We start from the raw sequence: 6,456 nt of genomic DNA, 5'->3' as shown, positions 1-6,456 counted from the left end.
ATCTTAATCGTTTGAAATGTCCAGTTCAGTGACATGAGCGAGGTCGCTCAGTCGTGTCCGACTCTCCGCGATTCCGTGGACTATACAGTCCATGGAATTCTCCAGGCCGGAATGCTGGAGTGGGCAGCCTCTCCCTTCAGTGACATTAAGTACATTCAAAATGTGTAACGGCCATCATCACCATCATCTCCAGAATGCCCGTCTGGCAAAACTGAAGCCCCGCCCCCATTAAGCGCTACCCCTCCCTCACCCCCGCCGCATCACTACTTCCTGTCCCCATGGACATGTGCCCTCTGGGACCTCTTATGCGTGGACCATGCAGTCCTCGGCCCTGTGTGACTGGCTTCCTTCCCTGCGCAGCGTCCTCCAGGTTCATCTGTGCTGCCGCAGGTCAGGACGCCCTTCCTTTCAAAGGCGGAATCAGATCGCACTGCATGTGTGGACCACACTTGGTCTGCCATCCACCCATCGATGGACGCAAGGCGCTTCCACGTTTTACCTGGCATGGCTGTTGCTGCTGTGAAGGTGGTGTGCGGACGTCTCTGTGAGACCGTCTTTCGGTTCTCTTGGGTGAATACATCGCTGGATCGTGTGGTTCTGTTTGTTGAGAAACCACCGTCCTGTCCTCCATGGAGGCTGCACCACTGCATTGACACGCCCGCCAGCAGTGTGCGTGGGCTCCAATTTCACTACCTCATCGACACTTGTTATTTTCTGTGTTTTCTTTTGTTTTACGCAGCCATCCTAATGGGTGTGAAGTCATACTTCTTTGTGGTTTTCATCTGCGTTTCCCTCATGATCAGGGATGTTGAGCATCTTTTTGTTTGCTCCTTCTGCGTGTCTTTTTTGGAGAAATGCCTATTGCTGTCCTTTGCCCATTTGAAAGTATTTTTCCTTGCTGTTGAGTTTTAGGACTCCTTTGTATGTTCTGGATGTTAACCCCTGTCAGGTATGTTTTTTGAGTATTTTTCCCCATTCCTGAGGTTACCTGTTCACTCTCTTGATTGTGTCCTTGGATGCCCAGAAGGTTTTAATTTTGACAAAGTCCAATTTATCTTTTTATTTTTGTCACCTGTGCTTTTGATGTCATGGCAAGAAATCAGTGCCAAATCCATTGGTATGATGTTTTCCTCCACATTTTCTTCTCTAAGATTTTATAGTGTTAGGTCTTACCTTCAGGTCTTTGATCCATCTAGAGTTCCTTTTCTTTTGTGGTATTAAGATCAGGGTCCAGCTTCATTCTTTTGCGCATGGACATCAGTTTCCCAGCACTGTTTGTTGGAGAGATACCCTCAGGAAGGAAGGAGACAATTCCAGAACGTGGGACAGTCTAATGAACCGGCACTCGGGTTCTGCTGCATATCACCTGCTAGAGAGAAGGTGGCAGAGACGTCCTCAGTCCAGAGACAGAACCTCCACCTGTAATGCTGGACACCGGTGCAGATCCAAACACCCAGTTATATAAGACGGTTCTGAAGTTACAGGGGAGATTTCGTTCTGGGTTAGATTCTCCCAGGGAACGATCTAACTTTTGTCAGCCAGGTAACAGCCTCATGAGCACGCTGGGAGGCTCTTAATTGGGGTGGGAGATGGATGGGTCTGGGCTGAGTTGGTGACGGTGTGATGTTTAGATGTTCTCAGGAGCAGGCGATGCCCTCATCGCAAACCAGAGCTTCTAGGGTCCAGACAGTGAAGGAAGGTGTGAAGCAGGCGGGGGGCGGGGGGAGATAGTGCAGACTTGAGACGGTCCCTCCTGCGAGGCCCAAACCACGGGCCTGCGATGAAAGAGAAAAACAGGTCAGAGGTTTGCAGAAGCTTCAGGACAGTCTGAAAGCCAACAAGACCATGAACAGGGAACTGTGGAAACGCACACTGACCTCAAGTGAGACGCCCCCACACACCAACCATGTGGCTGAGGCTAGCATCTCACAGCTCCCGGAGCGGGCGAGGATGCCGGGGCGCTGACGCGTGGATAGGAGTGTGGCAGGAACGGGCCCCCCGGAAGGTTGCTTGGTGAAGACAGAGAGGACAGAGATCCCAGTGATCTGGCAGTTCCGCTCTCAATCACACGCCTTCCGGGTCTCTGCCTCAAGCCCCAGGACTGTGGGGCCAGAGGGTAAGCAGAAAAGCAGATAATCCAGTCCTGTTAGTTTCCCGAGGCAGTGGGCAGCTAGCCTGGTTATTTTTACAGGAGTGGGATATCATTTTTCACTGATCAGTTGTCAAACACTAAACCTACGGATAATCCGCTGTGTTGGGCAGGAGTGGCCCTCCTACGTTAGCGCCTCGTGAGTCTGGACGTCCACGGTCGGGGCAGCGGGCCCTGGGAGCAGGGTCTGCTGGGGTCTGCACATGCCATACGTGCCCCTATCCGACTCGGGCTGGCCCCCTGGAGGGGAAGCAGACCACTCACGCTGGTGCCCTGGGCTTCTGCTCGGTTCTCAGCCTGTCCTGGTCATCCGTGGGTGTCCACTCTCCCACGGGCATCTCAGAAGGATCCGCTGAGCCCCAGGGAAGGACTCCTGATAGTGAGTGTCCCCCATCCCCCACACCCCACCACCAGGGCCGCTGTCCAGGCACTCTCTTCACGGAGCTCGGGCGTCCGATGCCTGAGCCACATCTTTCTCAGGGTGAATCTAGGTGTTCAGGGCGTTAGTTGTGCTTATGAAGGGAATTTTTAAGTGTTCTGCATTTCTGATTGGTTGTTACTGGCCTGTAGAACTGTCGCTGGTTTTTATATGTTGATCTGGTACTGAGGGCCGTGTGGAGGCACCAGCCTAAGGTCCTTACATAAACGAAATTAATTAATAGTGTTAAGAAGTCCACGGAGTGCATACTTCTAGGAGCTCTATTTCATAGCCGTGAAAAAGAGGCCACAGAAAGGTACTTTTTTGTAGAATCTCTTAGGTTTTTTCATAATGACTTTGCCTATAAATAATGATGACTTTCTCTCTCTTTCCAAAACTATGCTTCTGTTCTCCTGTGTACTTGCACTGGCTGTAATGAGAATTGTATTCCTCCAGGGAAGATGTTTGCCGCAGGTTTTGGATAAAAGTGTTGTTCATTTAGGGAAGACCAGATCTACACCTGGTTCACTAAGAATGTTTACTCTGAATTAGCTTTGGATTTCATCAAATGCTTTTTTAGCATCTACTGAGGCGAACATACAGCTTCTCTGCTCTAGTCTGTAAATGAAGTGAACAACATTAATGGCTTTTGTGATGCTAAATTATCCTTAGGTTCCTGGACTAAGCCCTACTTGGTGTTTTATTTTAATGCACTGTTGGCTTCAACTTGCTAATATTTTATTTGAGATTATTTCCATCTGTTTATGTATGAGATTGGCTGTGAGTTTTTCAGTGTCTCTGACTGTGTTTCACATCAGGTTGGTGCTTATTTTAGAGATAACTCAGCCGTAAGTAATAAATAAGACCTCTCCACGGTGTCGATGACAAGAACCGTAGAGGTAGGTGCTTCTGTGTCCCCTTGGCTGTCTGTCCCTGGGCGCAGGTGGCCACCGCGGCCCCAGGCACCAGGTCCCTGGGGGAGGAGGAGGCCCTCCCCTTGGGTCAAGAAAGCATCTGCCCTGTGGCTCCCAGAAGGCGTCTGCTGCACCTCAGTGGCATGAGCTTGGCAGCCCCCAGCAGCAGGGACGCTGGTCACGTGAGAGTTCATCTTCCCGCCTCTCCCGGGGGTCAGGCAGGAACACAGGAGCTCGGGACATGTGTCCTTGCTCTGCCAGCAAGCTTGGGGAGGCAACCTGCTTCCACGTCCCAGAATCAGGTGTGTGAGGGGCACCCACAAACCCACTGCCTCCTGGTTGGTGCTCCACACGTGGATTTTGGGTCACACGTACTAAGCTTTTCAAATCATCTTTCTCTTGGGCTGATTTTGAATATTTACATTTTCCTAGAAAGCTGTCTATTTCATTGGTCATCTAAAATGTGTGGCAGTAGTGGTACCAGATGAATTCCTATGTTCTTGGGAAATCTCCTCTATGCCTGAAGCTCTGCTGTTTCCTGAATTTGCACCCCTCCACGTCCCCTCTCACGAAGACTGGGTGACGGCCAGCTTTCTGAGTCTCTTGCAAGCTTTGGTTTTCCCAATGAAAACACCAGTGAAATTTAAAAACACAAAAGTAATTTTCCCTCATATTAATTTTTTTTCTCCCCTTTTAGGCTATCGCTGTTTCTTTTCTAGAGTTCATGACATAGTTCATCTATTTTTATTATGAAATCTCTCAAAACACTGAAAAGTGAAGAGGGCAAGGTAACGAGTATCCATGTACTTACCACTATAATTTGGCAAACGTAACAGACTCAGTATCATGCCACGGTTTCTCTGAAAATTTAAACATATCACACTTAGACTCTCTTTGTTCCTCTGGAATCTGTTTTCTCTGCCTCCTTTGCTGTTCTGCCATTCCGTTTTCCTGTCTTTTCCTTACTGTGCTGAAGCAAAGTACACGTAACATGAAATTTGCCATCTTAACCATCTCCCAGTGTGCAGCTCTCCAGAACCCTCTGTCCTTGTGAAACTGAGGCTCTGGCCCCATTAACACTGACCCCCGCCCCCGCCCCCAGCCCGGCCCCTCCACCGACTTCCTGTCTTTGTGGACATGACTCCAGGGACCTCACGGAAGTGGAACCACACGGTATTTGTCTTTCTCTGTGGACTTACCTCACTACTGCCCTCCAGGTCCGTGGACAAACCACCTTCTGCTTACCCATCATCCCCCCATGGACACTTGGGTTGGTTCCGCGTTTTATCCACTGTAAGCAGCGCCGCTGTGACCCTGGGTTACACACATATCTCATGACCCTGCTTTCAGTTCTGTGGGTGCATCCCCAGACGTGGCATTTCTGAGCCACAGGGTTTGTTGAGTACTGTTCTCCCAGGGGCTGCCCCCTGTTACCTTCCCACCAACAGCGCACGGGATTCCAGTTCCGTCACATCCTTGCCAACACTTGCTATTTTCTGTTGTTCCGAGAGGATCCATCCTAGTGGGTGAGAGAGAAAGATACCTCGTCATGGTTTCCACGTGCATTTCCCTAAAGGTTAGTGACACTGAGCCTGTTTCCGTGTGGTTTTAACCACCCATGTATTCTTTGGAGAAATGGCCAGTCAAGTCCATTGAGAATCTTTTCTCTCATTCTTGGGCCATCCGTTTTACACTTTCACTGCACACGGACGTGTCCACGAACAGCGTGTGGAACTTTATGTCATCAGCCTGTACATCTCGTCCTGTCGCCCGCCTGCAGTACATGGACGCTGGTACATTCCACCTGTCGTCTCTGCGGCGTGAAACTGCACAGCTGTGACGAGTGTGTTCGCTTTCCTGTTGATGAGCACCTGGGTGGCTTCCGCTTCCTTCTTGGTAATTTTGGTGGTTACAGAAAGCGACCACCATTGTCCATTTGTCCTTCTGCACATGCACGAGCGGTTCTCTAGGTTGATACCCAGCAGTGGGACACCTGGGTCGTGGGGTGTGTGCACACCCTTGGCCTTGCCTGTTCATATTCTTTGCTCATGTTCTATTCAGATCTTTGTCCTTTTCTTACTGATTCCTGCAAGGCCCTTTTATAGCTAGATATGGATTCTCCATTAGTTCTGTGCTTTGCACACATCTTCTATTTGCTTTGCTGATGGTGTCTTTTTCCATCTAAAAACTTGCATTTATTTCAGTAAAATTAAGCTTATCCTTTGTGCCTTAGTCAAGAAGCTCATTCCTACCCCCATACCACTAAAGGCATTTTCTTACTCTTTCCCTGATGGTAAGCACACTTCTTTTCAGATTTAGGCATGGAGTCCCTTTGGAGTTTACTCTTGTGCGTGGCAGGACACAGGGGGCTCACTGAGAGCTTTCAGTGAATAACCAGTTTAATTTCAGTGAATAACCACATATGTCCTGGTCTGTCATTTCACCAGCAGTGTGTTATGGCTTCTGTGGTGTAACAGCTTTCTCATGGGGGTCAGGGCCATTTATGCACCGTCTATTATTGTATTTTGTGGTTTTTTGAAAAACTCCTACTCTGATAACTGTCTTTAATTACTGTAGTTTCCTAACAAGCCCACGTGTTTGGTGGAGAGAAAGGCCTGGCTCACTTCTGTGGACTCTGGTGTGGACCTGGGGGCTCGTTTCAGCCACCTGCTCTCTGGCGTTTGTTGTTTCTATGGTTGAAGGCCCGTCCTTGATGTTTCCTCTTATTGCAGCTCACAAGGAGATCCAACCAGTCCATCCTAAAGGAAACCAACCCTGAATATTCATCGGGAGGACTGATGCTGAAGCTCCAGAACTTTGGTCACCTGATGTGAAGAGCTGACTCCTTGGGAAAGACCCTGGTGCTGGGGAACACTGAGGGCGGGAGAAGGGGACGACAGAGGATGAGACGGCTGGGTGGCGTCACCGACTCGCTGGGCGGGAGTTTGAGCAAGCTTGGGAAATAAATGCAAGAC

This window comes from Cervus elaphus, chromosome 24, assembly GCF_910594005.1.
Source record: "Cervus elaphus chromosome 24, mCerEla1.1, whole genome shotgun sequence".
Taxonomy (NCBI): Eukaryota; Metazoa; Chordata; class Mammalia; order Artiodactyla; family Cervidae; genus Cervus; species Cervus elaphus.
Note: the sequence above shows the minus strand (reverse complement) of the source record.